General features: G+C 38.8%; 1 protein-coding gene across 4 annotated transcripts in view; it reads right to left on the minus strand.

Moving 5' to 3' along the window:
* LOC146004336 (uncharacterized) overlaps positions 1 to 23,424 on the minus strand; it is a 147,034-nt gene that overhangs the window by 90,795 nt on the left and 32,815 nt on the right. The window lies entirely within an intron of this gene.

Genomic DNA, 23,424 nt, shown 5'->3' on the forward strand with positions numbered 1-23,424 from the left:
TGTATATATTCGATTAATCAAATCAGTGATCATATGCAACTTAATCAGAAAACTAAAAAAGCCAAAGCACCGATAACAAAATTTGTGTCTTTGAACAGATCTTGAATCTGTCTTGATTGATTTACCATCCACATAGTTGAAATTTTGTTTACACCAGTGGTGGCGAGTTCCAGTCGATGCCCCACAGCACTTTTGGTTGCGCGTTTCAGCCGTGGCACCTACTTGGATGCACGTGTCAGTCGTTTGGCACCAAGTATACACATTGTTGCACATATTTAGTGTTGGAGCATTCCAATTGCAGCCGCAAGGGAGGAGATTAGTACAGGGTGGCTACTCTAGGACCATGATAAAATTCAAGTATAATTTCCGGTTTTCAAAGCAAATTTTCAAAAAATTCAAGGCCACAAGGAGATGTTTTCTCTATTTCAACCTTGCATATTACCACCTCTCAACACCCACACACACCCACAAACATTTCCGCTACTTTTGTCACAGAAGCTCCCACCATACGCGCACCCACAATTTGCCCTCTTTGAAACTCTTGTCAGCTCAGACATGATTCACTATAACCTGCACATACCGGTCGCTCAACTGTAACTGGCCCATCTGTCAGGTTGGCAAGGGTGTATACCTCGCAGGAAGTGCCAGTGACCACAGTGCCACCTACCATTCAGATGCAAATCGTGTTTGAAATGGCTACCTGTTTTATACCAGGTGTTTCCATATTTTTGTCCATCCCCTGTATGTCTTGTTCATATTTCAAATAAGTCGAATACTTTGTTTATCGTAATTGCAACGTTAATCCATTAATGACAATTGTGAATTTATGCTACATGATTTCATCTAGTCGGGATAAAATTCTGTATTTCGACTGCTTGCAGTGTTGAACAAATGTAAAGTCGAAAAAATGGTATTAGGATATTTTTGCTTTAATGACATATGTACGTTGTGGAAGTTTGAGTGGTGACACATTCGTCTGACCTTGATACCATTCCCAGTAGAAATGAAGCAGCGAGGTTTTTTAGACATTAAAGCAGGGTGCGATTTGTGATTTTATCAGAAGGGAGAGGACTCATTTTACCTATGCATTGGGTATGCTTAGAATTGCACATAAATTGCTAAGAATCTAATTCAAGTTCTAAGGTCTCCTATTGTTTTCTTCATTAATAGAAGCAGTTATAAACATGAGAGTTGTTTGAGAAGAAGCATCCATTCTTGAAGGTTGATGAGGCCAGATAACAGCACGATACGACCCATAAGAAGTTAGTGGCGCTATCTAATGACTGACATGTTTTTGATACTGGGAATGACATCATTTACATCAAAAGAACAGTGTGTCATTAACCATTTTCTTCACCTGCATGGAGTAACACCATCAATATTCATTAAATTGACTGAGACATGCTGTGGTGGCGTCATGGATGTGACCAATGTGCGTTCGTGGGTCTCATAGTTCAAGGAATGTTGAACGTCGTATGAAAACAAACCAAAGGAGCCTCGCCCACGAAACTAGCCGCCAGTTACTTCATTGCTGAGAAAAGGGATGTTTTGGGACAGTGAAGGCGTTATACTCATGCATTGCTATCCTAAGGGTACCACAATGATGGGTAAAAACTATGGAACTGATTTGAGGACCAAGTTTCTTCCAGCATTGCGAAAGAAACTGCCAAAAATGGCTGCAGCTGTGTTCTTTCATCAGGACAACGCACCTCCTCATTGGGCGACCATTGTTCAACGCTCTTCATGGAAAACAAATTTGAAGTGAATCACATGCTCCGTCCATACTCACCTGACCTCGCACATAGCAATTTTTGGCTCTCTTCGACCCTCAAGGACAGTCTCCGTGGTAGCAAATTTTCCAACTGTTCCCCTCTTGCATCAGCGATTATTCAGTATACGGTACAAAACAGACTTTTAAAAAAGCGTTTGCAGAGGCCATGCTATGGTGAAGTCAGCATTGTGGAAAATGTGTACATCTAGACAGTGATTATGCTGAGAAATGATGGCAGTTTCAGCTTTCTGAGGTGAGTCTATTTTTCAAAATAAATTAGGAAACCTTAGAACTTGAATGCCCCTCATATCGAGTACAACACAAACATAGCACTATTTATGGTTAAATTCTAAAGTCAAATTGTTAGAAAATTACATTATTCAGTTGAATGCACGAAATAAATTACTCACTGCAGGTTCAATGATTTGACAGTTGGCTTGTCAAGGACACTGTAATGCTTAGTCTTGATCAAATTTGTTACAAATTTTCTGCATCAAAGCTATGCACTGGGGGTCATTTGAAATGAAAATCAGATTTAAAACTTTTAAATGATTGCTCTAATCTGTTAGGGTAAGGATCTTGGCACTGAACTCGTTTTCAGATTCAACTATAAATATTGGTGCAATTTGGATTGAATTTGCAAAGTCTTTGAGTGAGGTGGGAATGTGTTTTGGATTTTCTTTGTAGATACGAATACATTCCACTGATGATGCGCACATGCTCTCTCTTACATTAAAGTTCACATTTTCATATAAACGAGAAATTAACATGTCACCACAAACACATGTCTGTATCTGAATTTAATGTGAAAACATCCGAAAAATAATCTAAACTTTTCAAACCGGCTCTTCACATTGTCCACCAAAGATTGAAACATAATATTTCGAACGTGTGATTTTCAACTTTGCTTGCTATGAGATCTGAAGGATTTCGGATTTGCATGTGCAATGGTAGTACTTTCCGTGTTTGAAGAGCATCATAAGGTACAGCTTATTACATTACAAATAATTACTATGTCAAATGTTTTATAAATACTTCAAAATTAGATCTCTTGCGAGTTGATCAGGTATCATCTCGACTCAGTATTTCTTTTAAAAGACAACACAACGCTATAGCTGTCAACAAAGGTTTGATAGGTGTTAAGGACGAAGTGGCCCAATATACGTCAAAGACAGGGCACAGTTTTCGTTCGACAGAAAGTACTTTTGAAACACCCTTTAGAAGTCTGAGAAAATACCGAATACATTGCTTCTAAAAGGCACTGTCCAGGGTACATATCTGCAATAAATTAGTTTAATGATATTTTATATATAGCTCTAAAATTAACTGAACTGAAGTGGAATTCTATAAGTATCATATATTTTATAATATGCTTTTCATATTCAGTGGGTGGGAAATGATTATACCTGATTTGGAATTGCACAGGTTAGAGAAGGGGGAATCCTCCTCACCCCCTTTAGTGTGGCATTAATTTAAATGAAATACTAGTGTTGGAGTAAATTTTAGGTTGGGAGCATGCACTTGCCAAATTTTTATAACATTCACCAATGCAGATTTATGTTTCACTTTTTCGTGATAGTATTCAATATATATCCCGTTTTGTTGGATTCTTCTTGATACCTAAGAATAGTGCAATGTCACTGTAAACTTATGTTAACTTGTGCAAAACCAGTAATACGTCAGGATGATGAAAGAAAACCTTCGTAAGCACTTCTACATTAAATAAGGTGAAGTGAGCCAGAAGAGTAATAAAATTCCAGCAGCATATTTGCAGTCTAAAGCTCTTGTTTGTGCATGTGATTTTTGTTGGATGTTGCAACCAGAAGACATCCAACAAAAATCAATTCCATGCGAGTGCCATGCATGCAATTTCTGTCGCATGTTGTAGTGAGATACTTTGTCAGGTGGCGATATTCGACAAAAATCGTATGTATCAATGGAGCCTATTTGTTTCCACATTCCTTCAGTTTGTCCAACAAAATGCCTTACTACGATGTCCGAGAACTATCGGACGGCGCCAGCTCCCACCCCCTCCACCTGTTGACAGTTCTGCCCCCTTACTACTCCCATATGGACAAGAAAAAATGATAATTCAATGCATTTTCCACGTAATATTTAGAGGCTTAACACGTTTTTCTGCTCCTCCGGAAATCTCTCTCTCTCTCTCTCTCCTGCCATCACTGATTTCTGACGCCGTTGTTATGTTGTGCATAAAAGGGGCCTGAAAGTTGAGGCCAAAACTTAGCAACAAGATTTCTGATTTCTTGTTCTCGTGCAGAGTTCCATGACGATATCTTTAAAAGGAAAAAAAAGTCAAGCAAGTCAAAATTCACTGAAATTTCCCTTACTTTGTTTGACACCTCAAATTCCCTGACTTTTTCCGGTTTTCCAGGTCTTACAGGTCTGTCGTCACCCTGAAAGTAAACAGATCGAGAGAATTGTGTTTTATTTTTCACACACCATTAGTTTCCTTTCTTGATAAAAATAACTCAACTGTGAAAATCTTGCCTCAGGGCATTTATCAATATGTATAAATTCAATAGGATTTGGATTAATAAAGGTTGCAATTTTTCACATCTACAGAGATAAATTCAAGCAGAGTCCACGCAGAATTCCCAGAATTCAAGAAATTCCCGGTGAGTAGCCACCCTGTAGTATAATTCCCAGATCTTAAAGGAAAAAAGCTGGAAAAAGGATAAAGGTATTCCTAAATCGTAGAAAGTGGAAATAGAAGGGAATCCAGAAGGAAGACCACGAAGAAAGTCCAGTTCTAAACCCTGCATCGAGAAGGAAGTCCAGATCCAAATCCTCCATTAAGAAGGCAGTCCAGATCCAGATCTTCCATTAAGAAGGAAGTCTGGATCCAGAACATTCATTAAGGAAGAAGTCCAGAAGGAAGAATATACAAATCAAGAAAAGAAATAATAAAGAGCATATTCAGATGAAAATTGACTGTAAACAAGAATTATAGAAGAACGTAGCTTATCATGTTAATATTCTGATTCCATGTATCCTTTGTTTAAATAATATATTTGTTTAACCATCTCCATTCAAAGGCATTCTGTCTGGTTTCATTGCCTACAAAGAACCCTACCCTGAAGATATTCTAGCTGAGGTTTAAGATTAAGATTTATGCACCTTGCACCAAATAGAGGTGGCATTAAAAAATTGGCTCTCCTAATGTGTGGCATACACAAATGCATGTAGTAAAGTGTGTTATCATAAAAAAAGAGGTTAGGTAGTATGAAATTAAGAGCAAACATAGAATAATGAATCCCATGACAAATTATTGTTTTGTACAAGTCATAAGCGTGTCATCATTCAGGGTGCACACAAACACACACATGTATACAAAGGCTTTTTGCTGAAAGAAATGGAAAATATAGAAATTTTTATTACTATTTTTATTTTCCAAGTTTCCATTTATGTACATATGTTCTGTATTAATATTTTCAGATGAATATCTGCAAAGCAACATAACAGACATACTAAAATAAATTTGCAATTCATGCACACAAGTTATATTCAAGCTATGTTCATGTAACAGTTGGGCTGAAAAGTTCATAGGCTGACTCATAGATGGCGTTACTAGAATTAAATCCATGTGATTTTTACTTAGTACTAACCTTCAAAAGATACGTGTATAAATTTCACAGCTGCCGGATAATTAGTTTGTGAGATATAGCATTGTGAGTGATGCAGCTTTTGTTATTGTGAAAAAATGGATAAAAAAGAATTTCGTGTGTTAATAAAGCATTGCTTTTTGGCGAAAAAAAATACTGTTGAAGCCAAGGCTTGGCTTGATAAACATTATTCGGACTCTGCACCAGGAAAATCAACCGTTGAGAAGTGGTTTGCTAAATTTAAACGAGGCGAAATGAGCATAGAAGACGATGCACGCAGTGGATGCCCCAAAGAGGCTGTTACCGACAAAAACATCGAAAAAGTCCACAAAATAATTTTAAATGATCGTAAAGTGAAGTTGATCGAGATAGCTGAGACTTTAAAATTATCAAAGGAACGTGTTGGACATATTGTGCATGAATATTTGAACATGCGAAAGCTGTGTGCAAAATGGGTGCCGTGCGTGCTCACAATCGATCAATGCACCGTGTCACAAATCAATGAAAACGATGGCAAAATTATATGAAGTAGACTACGAATTGATTCTCCATCCACCATATTCTCCAGATCTGGCCCCAGTGACTTTTTCCTGTTTGCAGACCTTAAAAGAATGCTCGCTGGAAAGAAATTTAGCACTGATGAAGAGGTAATCGCCGAAACTGAGGCCTATTTTGAGGCTAAAGAGAAATCATACTATAAAAATGGCATCGAAAAATTGTATGACCGATATAATCGTTGTATCGCCCTCAAAGGCAACTATATTGAATAATAAAATCGAATTTTGTCAAAAAAATATTTTTTACTATGTTAGCCCACAAACTTTTCAGCCCAACTGTTATGATTCCTTGGCCATATACCACACATGCAATGCAATTTGTAACGCATTTAAATATTGGAACTATGAGGCATATTTTTAAAGTAAGTTCCATTTTGATATTACACAAACACAAGGACACATGTAATAATTTTATTTTTACATGAAAGCCTGGGCCTACATCTACCTTTCAAAATAATTGCCACCTACATTAAGGCACTTATCGTATCAAACGACCAGCTTCTGAATGAGATCTTCACAGAAATCAGCCACCTGAAGTGATAACCACTGCAGCATGGCTGTTTTCACATCATTTTCTGCGTTAAAACACTGACCGGCAAGGTGCTTCTTTACGTGCAGGAACAAGTGATAGTCACTGGGTGCTAGGTCAGGGCTATAGGGATGATGATCAATTTGTTCCAAACCAAATGACACGATGTGATCTTGGGTTCGATGCGCCGTGTATTGACGAGCACTGTCGTGAAGCAATACCATCCCTTTATTAAGCATACCACACCTTTGTTTTCGATTACACAATGTAGTTTATTCAAGGTCTCAAATATGTTGCAGCATTTACTGTGTCACCCTGTGACATCCAGCTAGGTTGCAGCACAGGTATTACTTAGGGAATTTTGAAAGGAAACGTGTTATTGGGTGTAAGATGTTATAGCGCTCGTAAACCTAACTGGACAATCTCAAATTATTGGATTTCCTTAAAGGACAATGAAATTAAAAATAAAGGCAAGTCACGAAAAGGATGTTGACATGTGGGTATGTGCAAAGTCAACTTTCAAACAAAAAAACGGTTACTCGTAGATATATTGAATTACATTAATTTAGCTGATCTCCGTACTCTTCCTTATTTACCTAATGTGATGGCAAACAAATAGGATGCATCATAAATTCCAAGAAACATTCGTAATTTTAATGAGCATTATCACAGAGGGCATTGGGAAGAACACCGGAGCACTAATTGGTTCTCTTCGTCAAACAGAATGTTTAGTAACAAATATTTTCCGAAGTGACGCAAACACCGCATTCGTTATTTGCTTAACAAGAGAATGACTGGTGTGTTCGTTCCTTCTATTAAATAAGCACAAGAATTTGTTGAAAATAAGTACACTAAATTCGTGCATGCATGTGGCCACGGTGGCTCAGTCGGTAACACATCTGACTACCATGCTCAAGTTCCCGGGTTCGATCCCTGGCCGGTTCAAATCCGGTAACTTTTCTAACATAGGAAGCAGTCCCGGCGCCCACCCAGCATCGAATGACATGGGTACCTGGGGGAAAACCTGGGGGGTAAAGGCAGTCTGGGGTGTGATGCTGATCAGATCACCCCCACTCATGACGGGATCAAGAAAGTGTGGGGCATAACACCACACCCCCTATATGCCTTCATGGCATGGTGCTAAGCACAGAGGAACACTTTACATTTTTTACCTTTTTACTAATACTACCTTCACCCTGTACTAGGAATCAGTCTTAATTTAACTGTACTTCAATTTACTAACACGTATTTAACAAGAGTACATCACTTTTATTCATGACTTAAATAACAGTTACAATTTGCTCATTCACAATTCAATTATGTTTCAATATTAGATTAGTAAATAACTGTCTTTTGGTTTTAGCACGCAAACGAACAGTACTTCGTGCAATATCAATAATTTTTTAAACATACGTCCATTTAATTGCATACACATACATATAACTTTGGTATATTTACACAACAAGTGAACAACGAATAATTTATGTACAACTCCGTAATTTCAATTTCAAAAATGTTACTGACTCTTATACTACAAGGTAACCAAAAAAAGTTCCTGCCGTTTTTGACGTCCCATTAATCATGTGCTCACAGAGAGAAAACAAAATGACGCACGTGCCTGCCAAGGAGTTAGTCTGACCATCAACTGTCAGTAATACCGGCACGTTGCGCACACACGGCAGTCATAGCTCGTCCAGTGTCGACAAGAAATGGAGGTATCAAAGCAGCTTGTTCGCGTGTGTTTCTTGTATGACTTTAAAGTGGGCCTGTCAGCTGCCGCATCAAGTGGCCGCATTGGCCAGGCATTTGGGGAGAATGCCTCAAACGAACGCACTGCCAGGCATTGGTTCCAGAAATTGGATAACAAGGATCTGAAAGCAGCCATCGAAGATGACATTGGTCTAACTTGTGATGAACTTGCAGAAAGGTTCCATGTTTCCACTAAAACAGTCAGACTGCACCTGCATGGGTTAGGGAAGTCATACAAGTTAAGCAAGTGGGTACCCCATAAAATTGTCGGCAGCCAACAAGGAACAACGAGTGACAGCCTGTTTGTCCCTGCTCACTCGGCACCTGAACACAGCCATATTTGATCGCTTGCTCACTGGTGATGAAAAGTGGGTCCTCTCTGACACTCACAAACGTACCAGACGTTGGTTGTCGCCACGTGACCCTGTTCCTCACACCTCAAGACCACCTCTGCACCCATGAAAGGTTATGCTCTCCCTATGGTGGAATTGTCGGCATGTGGTGCATTACGAGCTCCTTCCAACTGGTCAGCCCATCACTGCTGACTGCTACTCTCAGCATTTGCAAAGGGTGCACCGTTCATTGCGGCAGAAGGAGCCGGCATTGGTGAATCGCAAGGGTGTGCTGTTCCTGCACGACAATGCCAAGCCACATGTGGCAAAGAGGACCTGGGAGACCCTTCAGCAACTTGGCTGGGAGACACAGTGCCATCCACCATATTCACTGGACCTTTCACCAACAGATTACCACTTGATTCATTCTGTTCACAACCACCTCCACGGGAGATCCTTCGCAAATGAGGGAGACCTGCGGAATGCACTCACAGACTTCTTCCAAGCCTCCCGAGTTTTATCGCCAGGGTATTGTGCAGCTGCAGGAACGTTGGCAAAAGGTGTTGTGCATAATTCTCGCTTAAATTACTGTACATTGTAAAAACATAGCTTGGCTCATATAAGATATTTTTTGTTTCTGGGAGTAGGACGTTTGTTACTTTTACAAATTTACTAAATGACTGTTCCATTAACAAAGGGGGTAAGATCGTGAACCTCGCTTCTCAACGTTACTTTCTATGGCTAGTAACTCGTTTCTATCTTATTAAACTGGTTACATTGTGATGTATTGTTCTCGCGTAAGTACTGCACTAAAAATTGGGTTCTATAAAGATGAGCAGAATGCAAAGTAACTCACGCTGCCAATATTTCAAGAAAACATAATTAAGTCCAAGGAGAGAGAATATTCACTGTTCAATACTGTCACTAAAGTTTGCATTAACATACTTTCACAAATAGGAAAAGGTTCTAACTGTGGCCATGTAATTTTAAAGATCACTGTTATGGGATTAACCTGGATTTTGATTAGACATTTTTAACAAAAAACATAGAAGTCCTAACATACCTGTCTATCCGGCGTATTTTTGGTATAACTCACGACAAGTAAACCTGCCATTTTGGGATTATATCCACTTATTGTTCCTGCAATACATGTGCTTTTGTAAAGATGCAAAATGGCCTCCTTCTTCCTTGTCTTACATCGTGACCCAACAAGTCACGTATGCCAAACAACTCAATACTGCGGGAACCCGCAGCAAGTATGCAGCTGTTCTCTCTCTCGTCGTCCAGCGAAGAAGCAACCACTTCGGGGGTTTTGAGATTGGGCAAACAAATGACACAAGAATTTTAGTTACGGAAAGTGCCGTCTGAGGTGGTAACTGTCAAAATAGAAGACAGTGAGAACAGATGACAAATGCCAAAAAGGTGGCAAACAAATGAACTAGATGTGTCGAGAAGCATCACTAGAGCTATGTAGCGGATTCTTGGTAGTACTTAGGAGGACGAGAAAATATGCTACAACCCTGAGGCAAAAATCCACAAGCAACACCCCCCCCCCCCCTCCACCTATCCCAAAACACCATGCACATGAATTTTTGGGCTGAAATTGTTTGCTTGAACTTCACTTTCTTGGATAATGTTGAATGCCTCCATTCCTTGGACTGTTGTTTTGATTCCGGTGTAACATGAGAAACCCATTTCTCGTCACCATTGACAATATGGCTCAACAACTGATCGCCTTCGGCACCTCTCAAGGAAAGTCAAAGCACTGGCTAACTGATTGGTTTTGTGTAACTCAAGACAGCATTTTTGGTACCCACCGTGAGAACAACTTCCGGTAATTTAAGCGTACTGTCACAATTTCATACAGAACACTGTGTGACACTTTCGGAATCCCCATAGATAAAGATGAAATCATCAACTTTCTGCACCAGATCATTGTTAATGATGGATGATCACTCACATCCTTCCTCGTCGTGCATGTTTGTATGGCCATCTTTAAATAACCTCACCCATCCTCTTACCATGCTATCACTCATAGCGTTGTCTCCATACACTTCTGCTATCTGCCAATGGATTTCGGCCACTTTCACGTCTCTATCACTTAGAAAACGAATGACAGCGCGTAGTTCACACTCCGCGCTACTTTCAATTGTCTGAGGTATTGTAACCATACCTGAACAACTGTCTACTCGAGTGAAGGGTTGTGTTCTGCCATCTGTGGCAAGCCCAAAGATGCAGGTCTTCAGCGTGCATGTTGCAGAATGGCAAGTGCAGCGATACAGCGGCCTAATTGCAAAATGGAACTTACTTTAAAAATATGCCTCGAAATTTATTACATGTATCATTGTGAAGAATATTCAAGAACATATTTGTTCAACAAAAATATTTTTGGATGACATTATAATGCTATCAATAAATCTGAGTGTTTGGACAGTAATTACATTTGTTAATAAATGTAAAGATTACAAATAACAGAGATTATTAAATGTCAGCAGCGACAGCACCAGGATTAATCATATAGGGGTGCTAAGTGGGTGCGGAAAGATATTTAGAAAATTTATTTTGAAGAAAAAATAAAACATGGTACATGGATGCATGCATTAATCACTATATCAAATACAAATCAAGTTTTGGCAGGTTTGGCATGTTTTAATGAAACTGAAGAATATTAGTGACAAACTTCATTTTTGCATGACACATAGTGGTCATACTGTGTAAATATAATATCAGGTCATTGCATGTGAAATGTCTGACTTGGTAGTCAAACTTCAAACAACAGTAACTTGTTGGAAATGAACTTTTATTAATCAGCATAGGAACTACTTGATATCTCATTGAACACTTTGTTCAATGAGATACTAGTGCATTAATGCCACCATCGTAGAAATTCGATGTTCTGGACTGAAAGAACTCCTCAAAGGTATTTTTGACAGCTGCTTCATTGGGGAACTTTCTCCTTGCAAACTAATGGTCCAAATGGTTAAATAACTGGTAATTAGTTGGGGAGAGATCTGGTGAGTATGGTGGGTGTGAAAGTCTCTCATAGTAGTAGTCCCATAGTGCAAGCTGTGTAGTTATTGCATTGTTGTTCTTCCCACATGGGGCCTCCCATTGTAGTGAAGTACTAAAACTTCATTTCTGTTGATCAGTCTAGGCTGCTTAACTCTCAATTTTTTTTTTATGTATTTCACCTAGCTGGGTTCAGTACTTCTCAGCATTCATTGTTTCACCACTACCAGCAGCATACCACCAAACACTCACCATTATCTTCCTCGGGTGAAGGGTTGGTTTTGGGGCCTCATCAGCATCCAGCCATTGTGTAGAGTAGGCATGTCAAACTCATGACCCGTGGGCTGCATGCGACCCTCAGCATCCCATAATGTGGCCTGCATTGCAGTTATCCCGCTTTGCTTTCTTCATGAAACAAGCTTCGACTCATCCAAACTTTACCAGACCGATATATTTTTCCTAGACAGGTGTAGATGTAGTGACAACTAAGCAAGCTGATTGAAAGGTTAGTTCTGAACTACAAAAATACCTTGTTGGCTGTAGGAGGGAAAGGTGCATACTTTCAGCAGCCAACGAGTCTGTTCCTTGATGTGTGACGGGTTCATCTTGAATAAAAGTCAGAAGAGTGTCACAGAACCAAGCGTGTTACTTTCCAAACCTTGTGGGAAGAAAAGGACTATAGAAGGGGAATGTAGACTTCTTCAAGTGAAATGGGAAATTGCTGACTTTTGTTGTAAAGTGGAAAGTGCCAAAATTGTGTACCTTGATAAAGTTAATTCATTCAGAAGTATTTCTTTGTCACGAAATACAGTTGCAAACCTCTGTGGCATAATGGTTAGCACAGCATGCTATGCCGGCCCCCGTGGCGGATGGTTAGCACATCATGCTACGACAACAGGAGTCCCAGGTTCGAATCCCAGTCTGGGTATGGTTGTTTGTGAGTGTCCATTCATCATTTTCATCACATCATCACTTATTCCCATCTTCGCAAATTAGCCAAAAGTGGCACAAAAGACAAAGTAAAATAAAGAAATTCAATCAATCAATCACAGCATACTACGACACCACGGATTCCAGGTTCGAATTCAGCCCTGGGCATGTTTTTTTTATTATTATTATTTGTGAGCGTAACTTCATCATTTTAAACATACCACTACTCATCCTCATCGTTGCCATTAGCCAAAAGTGACAGAAGAGCAACACTGTGTAATTTTATAAATCATAAATATAGTTTAGGAGAGGATTGATGACTTAGGAGGGAATGTCAACGAACAATTGAAAGTGAAATTTGCTGGTATTGTTGCATTCTTGCTCAGTTAGCTGTATTCGTTCGTGGGTATGTGATTCTTATCTCCATATAACAGAACTACTTGAATAATTCCTCTCCATGACACAATAAATATTTTCAAGGAAGTGGAGGCCATCTTGCAAAGTTACAGTCTTCCTTTATCTTATGACCTTATGTACATATTAAAGTTACAATTTGTCATTTCCCAACTTCTCAGGAATACAAGGTTACTTGACGAAAGTAAAAAACAAATTCAAAAAAATAATGTGTGTTGGATTTGGAAACAGGTTTCAAGAGTGCAAAGGACAATTTTCTTGTTCACCGTTTCCCTCTTTTCTTTTGATACTGCGTGTGCATTGGAAGAGAAATATCACCAGATGGGTGTTCCTAGATTTTTCTCATATCTCCCATAGTAAAGGGTGTGCCATTTACAACACAATCTCGAGTTGAGGATAGTACAACTTTTGAACCGGAAGTGGTACACATATAACCCTTATACCAAATTGACGCCTTGTTCATGCATATATTTTTAAACCAGGGAATAATTATTGGATTTCATGAGTGTCCATGCAGTGTTGCCAGATGTAACAGGAAGTGTAAATGAATTCTTTTACAAAGCATGTGTTGGGAGTTGCATTGATTCTCTGAAGAAAACACAATCACAAATGCACACGCTGATTCTTTTAAGATATCTATATTCTACCTGTAAAGCACTAACTACATTGAAGAATAACTGAAACGCAATACTGATCACATCAGACGACGATTGTTTTAGGTAATGTCCAGCTGCATGTCACCGCGATTCGTGCCATGTTGCTTCTCACGCCAACAGCTGATACATGGACTACATACATACATACAACAAAAAGAATTTAACTCACATCATCAAAACCAAATAATGAAAACAAGAATAAATTAAACACATTCCTATACATATTCCCCCCTCTTGATTGGATAAATTCCAATCAACAGATTTGCTAATTCAACTGTCATTAGGTAAGGGAATCAATTTGTTTACTGGTCTTTTAGTAAAACCAGTTTTTGATCTAATTTTTGCCACACGCACTGCACCGTCTTTACCAGGAAACGTTTCTTCCACTACTGCTATCTTCCATGTAAGTGGAGGTGCGTTGTCTTCTTTGACCAGAACCACCATGCCTGGTTGAAGATTTTCTGTTGAAGCCGACCATGTACGGCGCTGTTGTAGTTCGTGGAGATAATCCTTCGACCATCTCTTCCAAAAATGTTGTTGTAATTGCTGAATGTGTTGCCATCTAGAAAGACTGTTTTGGGGCAAGTTAGTTAAATCAGGCTCAGGTATGGACATGAGAGGTGACCCTATAAGAAAGTGACCAGGTGTTAAGTAAAAGGTGTCACTGGGATTATCAGATATTGAGGTCAGGGGTTGGGAATTGAGGCATGCTTCTATTTGCATTAACAAGGTTGAAAGTTCTTCGTACGTCAAAGTAGCATTTCCCACTATCCTCTTAAAGTGATATTTCATAGACTTTACAGCGGCTTCGCACAATCCTGCAAAGTGGGGCACGTTAGCTGGAATGAAGTGCCAGTTGATTCCCTCTTTGATTGTAAAATCTTCAAGTCCACCTTTTAGTTGTTCTGCTTTGAAGAGTTGACTGAGCTCTCTCAGCTCTCCATTAGCTCCAACAAAATTAGTCCCATTGTCACTGTATATGTTTCGACATTTTCCTCTCCTAGAAACAAATCTGCGTAGAGCAGCGATAAATGCCTCTGATGTTAAGGAAATAACTGCTTCAATATGCTCTGCCTTAGTAGCCATGCACACAAATATAGCTACATATCCCTTGGTAGTGATTCTGCTTCTTCTGTTTGTTCTTAGGATGCAAGGACCAGCATAATCTACTGCTGTATTTAAAAATGGACGTGATGGTGTGACTCTTGGGCTGGGTAATTGTCCCATAAGTTGATGTGACGCCTTGGCTTGCAACTTAAAACATATTAAGCATTTATGCAAGACAGATCTTAACGTTTGTCTGATGTGTGGAATCCAGTATTCCTGTCTTACAGAGCTTATCAGCAATTGTGACCCTGCATGTAATAAACGACGATGTTCTGATTCAATTATGAGTTGCGTCAGATGATGTTTGGTAGGCAAAATTAATTGATATTTGCTCTCATATGGCAATTCTGAATTTTCGAGTCTTCCACCAACTCGTAACAGTTGTCTGTCATCAATAAATGGATGAAGATCCTTGATAGGGCTATTTTTTGATACTTGTTTTCCTTCTTCTAAGTCATGAATTTCTTGTGGAAATGAAATGCATTGCACAATTAAGATACATTTCATTAGTACTGCACGTAATTCAACATAAGAAAATCTTCCTGTTCTCTTCGAAGCAGGATTCTTAACATTATAAATGAATCTGTAGCATGTTGCTACTACACGAAGCAATCTCTGTACTGTGGAAAATCTCAGCATGAAATCTGCTTCTGTTCCATGTATCTTGCTAAACATTGATGTAACAATCTTCCTTTGTTCTGTTATGCATTCTTCAAGTTCGCTATTTTCCATAACATGTAATGGCCAATTATCTTCTTTAACCATGTAGGTCCATTCCAGCAAATTTCCGAATCCTTGAGGGCTCTTGGTTCTACTCCCCTTGTTATCAAATCTGCTGGATTGCACTTAGATGTGACATGATGCCATTGGTTAATCACAGAAAGTTCCTGGATCTGTGCAACACTGTTACCTACGAAGGTTTTCCATTGAGTGGGGACGCTGCTAGCCAACCAAGTACCATTTTAGAATCTGTCCAAAAATATGTACTGTCAATTGGAATTCTCAAAATGGGTGTTGTTTTCTTAACTACTTTAGCTAATAGAAGAGCACCGTACAATTCTAGTCGTGGCAAAGTAACTTTTTTGATTGGCGCTACTCTTGACTTTGCGCACAGTAATTTAACATTGATTCTTCCTGACTCATCTCTTGATCTGATATAAATGCAACAACCATAAGTTCCTTCTGCTGCATCACAGAACCCATGTATCTGAATGTCACTTGTCTTTTCTGTTGTCAGTACAAATCTCTCTATTTGGATGTGAATTATATCTGGTAGTTGTTGATACAAATTTGTCCATTGGTTTCTTAAATCTGAATCTAATTGTTCATCCCACTCCAATTTACAACTCCAGAGTTTCTGCAAAAACATCTTGTATAAAATGACAGTTGGACTGATAAGTCCCAGTGGATCAAATATGGAGCTAACAATTGACACAACTTGTCGTTTGGTTATGTTCGTTAATGGTGAACAAAAGTCTCCATCTTTCGCTACTTTGCACAAAATTAAAAATTTGTCTGTTGATGGTTGCCATATAAGACCAAATGTGTTTATTTCTGCTTCATTGTTGAACTGAAATGGTAAATGAACTTCTCTGTGTTCTTCTGGTACTGCTTGCACCAATTCCTCACAATTGGAGCATCATTTGCATAAAATGAATCCACCTCGTTTCAAGAATTCATTCAGTTCAGACTGCAATTTAAGCATAGTTTCAATGTCATCACCTCCTGATGCTACATTGTCGCAATAAAAATCCCTTAATAATATGCTGGATGCTTTGGGAAAGTTTTTGTTTTCCTGTCTTGCAAGCATTTGTAATGCTGCAACAGCTTGGTACGGCGATGAGGTTAAGCCATAAGTTACAGTTAATAATTCATAAGTTTGTATTTCTTCGTTTGGTGATTTTCTCCACAATATTCTTTGATATTTAGTGTCCTCAGGATGGACTCTAATGTTGCAAAACATCTGGGCTATATCTGCTATAAAAACTATCTTGTGCGTTCTGAACCTCAGTACAATAGAGTATAGATCTTCTTGGACTGTACGCCCTGTCATTAGAACATCGTTAATGGATAGTCCACTGTCTGTTTTCGATGATCCATCAAATACAACTCTCACAGGTGTTGTAGTACTTTCTCTAATAATAGCATGATGCGGTAGGTAATATGACTCCTTGTTCTCTTCATCAGTTGTCTTAATTTGCTTCATGTGGCCTAATGATTCATAATTGTCCATGAATTCAAAATAGTTCTGCCTGAGTGTTGGCTGTGCTGTTAATCTTCTTTCCAACTGATGAAATCTTTTGCCTGCTTGTTGAAATGAATTCCCTAACTCAGTATGATTTGGTTTGAATGATAGCCTAACCATAAATCTACCATCCTTCTGCCTGATGGTTGTTTCTTGAAAATGTCTTTCACAATCCATTTCTTCTATGCTCTTGGTGGTTGTGAATACTTCTTCTAACTCAAAAAACCTCTGTAATTGTAATTGAAGGCTATCTTCAGTACGAACAAAACATGAAGTAACTGTTGTAGGTTCTTCACATTGTTGAGGCATAGCTCCTGCTAAAATGTATCCTAACTCTGTATCTTGAAGTACAGGATAATTTCCTATTCTTGTTCTTCTATCTGAACGTAGCAGCAAGAAAAATAGTTCAGATCCAATCAACAAATCAATCAACAAATCTATGCTGCCTGGCTGATGAAATGAAGGATCAGCAAGCTGAATATCCTTTGGAAGATTCCAAGTGCTGCAATCGATTGCCTGTGTGGACAAATCGCCTGTGATTTTTGGTAACACAAGACACTTCACTGTTGTATAATTAGATGTTCTAGACTGGATTACAACATCTACACAATATTTAGTTTCAAGACACGAATTGTTTATTCCCTGAACTGGAACAACATAGTTTTCTTTCTTCAGTCGTAGTTTTTGCACTAATGATGTGCTTACAAAATTTGACTGACTCCCACTATCTAAGAGAACTCAGCAATAATGAAATTGTCCATTGTTGACCTTTACCTTCACTAAGGCAGTTGACAATAAAACTTGTGAAGTGTGTCTTTCTTTGACTGTGCAATATGAAGATTGAGGTGCTTCATCTCTTGCCACATTGTTGCTTTCTTGAGGAGACACCATGGAATTCAATTGTTGTCCATTGCTTGTATTGTTACTGAAACTCGCCGATTTTGGTCTTTCAAGTGTATCCCTGTGCAAGAGAGCATTATGTTTCAAATTACAAATTTTGCAATTTCCAGATTTACAAAATTTCACTGAATGTTTTGAAGATAAACAATTAAAACAAAGACCTGTCTTCTTCACAAATTCTTGCTTCTGTTTATAACTTGCCTGTAAGAAAGTCTCACATTGGTACAAACCATGATTTGCGGAACAGTACATGCACTGAATGTTAGTGGATGTTGCTAAATACGTGTTGCTTTGTTTCATGAATTTACCTTGTTTATCATGTGATAGAAACTGCTTAGCATTCGTGTCACTATGTGTCGGTTTCATGTTTTCTAAAGCTTGACACCTACGCTCTACAAATGCAAATAATTCTGACAAGGTAGGAAAGTAATCATGCTCTTGTGATCATTCAAATTCCTTACGAGTATTGTGATCCAAATGAGATACAAAATGTTGTGATAAAATGACTTCATCCAAAGGCACCTCAAGTTTAAGAGCCTTTAAAGCATTCAGATTTGAGGTTGCTGTATTTACAAACTGTCTCAATTCATTTGCATCTTCTTTACGCACCGACTTTATGTGTAATTGTTGACTAACGTAATGTGATGCAATAAGCCTGCTATTATCATATCTTTCAGTGAGCAAGTTTCATGCTACTGTATAAATTGCCTCACTGACTTGCAAGTTTGAAATGAGCTTACTGGCTTGTCACTTTAAAGAGGACCGTAAATAATGAAATTTTTGTATTGCTGGTAATGTACTGTATTGTTATCATGTACCAACACTTGAAAATTGTCCTTGAATGGAAGCCAGTTTTCATAATTTCCATCAAATGATGGTATGGAAATCTTTGGAAGTCTAAGTTGAGACTGAACTGATGTAACAGAACTAGTACTAACATTAGGCTGATTCATTTGATCATGCCGCATCACTATTGTCTCCATTTGAGACCTAATGCTGTAGTACCTTTCTTCAAATTCTATTCTGTGAACTTCCTCTTCGGTTGCTTCCGATTGAAGTTCCAAACTGGTTTGAACGTCATTGAATTAGTCCCACATCTCAGTCAAGTGACTTAATCTCAGTTTAATTTCCTGAACACTGTATATTAATGTTAAATGCATCGACGAATGCTTTCATACGAGTCAATTGCCCTTTGTAGCTTCCTCGCACAACTTTTAAATGTTTAATCTCTGCCTCTGTCATGGTGAAAGGATAACTGATAAGGTTTCACAAGAATGCAATTAATGAACGTAATGTAATGTAAAGAAAGGAAAAGGTACTAAATTTAGTATCGAGATTCCGGAATGTCCTTTCTGCTACCCGTACGAAATGTTCAGTTTGTCAAGTTATATGTACGCTAAGCATTATTGTACATATACACACTTGACGACACTATCCTTGAAGCAACACAAAACTAATGCTATAGCTTATTGTTGTCCCTCCGACAATCAAAATGAACGTTATACTTCTCGCATTTGTTGGCACGCACGAATCACTGCCATGTTTTGTCTGCTGCAAAATATCACGAGCTCTCCGTTACTCCAATGTTGGTTTCGAGATACAAATTTACACAACTGGACCACGTAATGTCAATGTAAAACGAGAACACACCGTTGCACGTTTTCTTCGCCACACAGTTCACTGTTCACAAAGACAGGTAGAGATAAGACATCCTAGGCTTGGAGGACCATAAAAATGTAGGGAGTTGCGTTGATTCTCTGAAGAAAACACAATCACAAATGCACACGCTGATTCTTTTAAGATATCTATATTCTACCTGTAAAGCACTAACTACATTGAAGAATAACTGAAACGCAATACTGAGCACATCAGATGACGATTGTTCTAGGTAATGTCCACCTGCATGTCACCGCGATTCGCACCATGTTGCTTCTCACTCACTAACAGTTTTCTGCTTGGCGCCCATGCCAACAACTGATACATGGACTACATACGCCATCTCTTGACAACAGAAAGAATTTAACTCACATCATCAAAACCAAATAATGAAAACAAGAATAATTGAAACACATTCCTATACACATGAAAAATGGCACATAACACAGATGTAGAACCCGACGCAGCTATCTTTGCCACGGTGCAGATCTCAATTTTAGTTTCATCTCCCTCCCTCTTAGCATCATGTGTTCTACCCTGCGCGTCAACCTTCACCATTGTTGCCAATGTGTCATTCCATTCTTAGATACACTCACCCCACAAAATTTTAAAACAATTGAATAACGCTCCAGCTCGTAGTTCACACCATCCGACAGGGACGATATCAGACGTTAATGTGGAAATATAGCATAAAGTAATGGTTGCTTCTTTTACACATTGCATTTTCATTGGCTAGCTAGTAACTAGTGTCGCCAACTGTACTAAGGAAGCACTATTTCTATCACTGAAGGAGAAAGACAAAGTGGTGGTGAGTTTTATTGGATTGAAAGCGCTATATTATTATTTTAAGTATTTGACCGGCTTGACGTTGTGTGCGTGTATTGAGTGTGTTTGTTAATGAACGTTAAATTCCATAATGCCTCCAGTACTGTTGAAGTTGAAATCAAAAACCTTGCATAGCCAAGCTCGGGAAATTCTATGAAGGAGGAAGCCAGTCAAAGTGTTAGCATCTCAATAAAGAATTTTGTCAAGAGAGCAGCGGGTGCGACTGCCTGAATGCATAATCAGGGCTATCGTGAACGAAAGACAATCTCTTGAGATGTCAGAAGAGATTGACATGCCTACTCTACACAATGGCTGGATGCTGATGAGGCCCCAAAACACATGCCAAAACCAACCCTTCACCCGAGGAAGATAATGGTGAGTGTTTGGTGGTATGCTGCTGGTAGTGGTGAAACAATGAATACTGAGAAGTACTGAACCCAGCTAGGTGAAATACATAAAAAAAAAATTGAGAGTTAAGCAGCCTAGACTGATCAACAGAAATGAAGTTTTAGTACTTCACTACAATGGGAGGCCCCATGTGGGAAGAACAACAATGCAATAACTACACAGCTTGCACTATGGGACTACTACTATGAGAGACTTTCACACCCACCATACTCACCAGATCTCTCCCCAACTAATTACCAGTTATTTAACCATTTGGACCATTAGTTTGCAAGGAGAAAGTTCCCCAATGAAGCAGCTGTCAAAAATACCTTTGAGGAGTTCTTTCAGTCCAGAACATCGAATTTCTACGATGGTGGCATTAATGCACTAGTATCTCATTGAACAAAGTGTTCAATGAGATATCAAGTAGTTCCTATGCTGATTAATAAAAGTTCATTTCCAACAAGTTACTGTTGTTTGAAGTTTGACTACCAAGTCAGACATTTCACATGCAATGACCTGATATTATATTTACACAGTATGACCACTATGTGTCATGCAAAAATGAAGTATGTCACTAATATTCTTCAGTTTCACTAAAACATGCCAAACCTGCCAAAACTTGATTTGTATTTGATATAGTGATTAATGCATGCATCCATGTACCATGTTTTATTTTTTCTTCAAAATAAATTTTCTAAATATCTTTCCGCACCCACTTAGCACCCCTATATGATTAATCCTGGTGCTGTCGCTGCTGACATTTAATAATCTCTGTTATTTGTAATCTTTACATTTATTAACAAATGTAATTACTGTCCAAACACTCAGATTTATTGATAGCATTATAATGTCATCCAAAAATATTTTTGTTGAACAAATATGTTCTTGAATATTCTTCACAATGATACATGTAATAAATTTCGAGGCATATTTTTAAAGTAAGTTCCATTTTGCAATTAGGCCGCTGTATCGCTGCACTTGCCATTCTGCAACATGCACGCTGAAGACCTGCATCTTTGGGCTTGCCACAGATGGCAGAACACAACCCTTCACTCGAGTAGACAGTTGTTCAGGTATGGTTACAATACCTCAGACAATTGAAAGTAGCGCGGAGTGTGAACTACGCACTGTCATTCGTTTTCTAAGTGATAGAGACGTGAAAGTGGCCGAAATCCATTGGCAGATTGCAGAAGTGTATGGAGACAACGCTATGAGTGATAGCATGGTAAGAGGATGGGTGAGGTTATTTAAAGATGGCCATACAAACATGCACGACGAGGAAGGATGTGAGTGATCATCCATCATTAACAATGATCTGGTGCAGAAAGTTGATGATTTCATCTTTATCTATGGGGATTCCGAAAGTGTCACACAGTGTTCTGTATGAAATTGTGACAGTACGCTTAAATTACCGGAAGTTGTTCTCACGGTGGGTACCAAAAATGCTGTCTTGAGTTACACAAAACCAATCAGTTAGTCAGTGCTTTGACTTTCCTTGAGCGGTGCCGAAGGCGATCAGTTGTTGAGCCAAATTGTCACTGGTGATGAGAAATGGGTATCTCATGTTACACCGAAATCAAAACAACAGTCCATGGAATGGAGGCATTCAACATTACACAAGAAAGTGAAGTTCAAGCAAACAATTTCAGCCCAAAAATTCATGTGCATGGTGTTTTGGGATAGGTGGAGGGGGGGGGGGGTGTTGCTTGTGGATTTTTGCCTCAGGGTTGTAGCATATTTTCTCGTCCTCCTAAGTACTACCAAGAATCCGCTACATAGCTCTAGTGATGCTTCTCGACACATCTAGTTCATTTGTTTGCCACCTTTTTGGCATTTGTCATCTGTTCTCACTGTCTTCTATTTTGACAGTTACCACCTCAGACGGCACTTTCCGTAACTAAAATTCTTGCGTCATTTGTTTGCCCAATCTCAAAACCCACGAAGTGGTTGCTTCTTCGCTGGCCGCGGCTTCCCGCAGTATTGAGTTGTTTGGCATACGTGACTTGTTGGGTCATGATGTAAGACAAGGAAGAAGGAGGCCATTTTGCATCTTTACAAAAGCACATGTATTGCAGGAACAATAAGTGGATATAATCCCAAAATGGCAGGTTTACTTGTCGTGAGTTATACCAAAAATACGCCGGATAGACAGGTATGTTAGGACTTCTATGTTTTTTGTTAAAAATGTCTAATCAAAATCCAGGTTAATCCCATAACAGTGATCTTTAAAATTACATGGCCACAGTTAGAACCTTTTTCTATTTGTGAAAGTACGTTAATGCAAACTTTAGTGACTGTATTGAACAGTAAATATTCTCTCTCCTTGGACTTAATTATGTTTTCTTGAGATATTGGCACGTGAGTTACTTTGCATTCTGCTCATCTTTAGAGAACACAATTTTTAGTGCAGTACTTACGCGAGAACGATACGTCACAATGTACCCAGTTTCATAAGATAGAAACGAGTTACTAGCCATAGAAAGTAACGTTGAGAAGCGAGGTTTACGATCTTACCCCCTTTGTTAATGGAACAGTCATTTAGTAAATTTGTAAAAGTAACAAACGTCCTACTCCCAGAAACAAAAAGGCAAGCATAACCTCGCAACGTGCCCACTTTATCCCTCGTAACCTTCCGAGAATACAGTAGCATTAAATAAAGACGTAATACATGCAATAAAGTCTGTTTCAAGAAATAAATTAGGTGCTTTAATTAAATATCTTATATGAGCCA

The sequence above is a fragment of the Lepisma saccharinum genome, chromosome 21, assembly GCF_977018435.1.
Source record: "Lepisma saccharinum chromosome 21, izLepSacc3.1, whole genome shotgun sequence".
Classification (NCBI taxonomy): Eukaryota; Metazoa; Arthropoda; class Insecta; order Zygentoma; family Lepismatidae; genus Lepisma; species Lepisma saccharinum.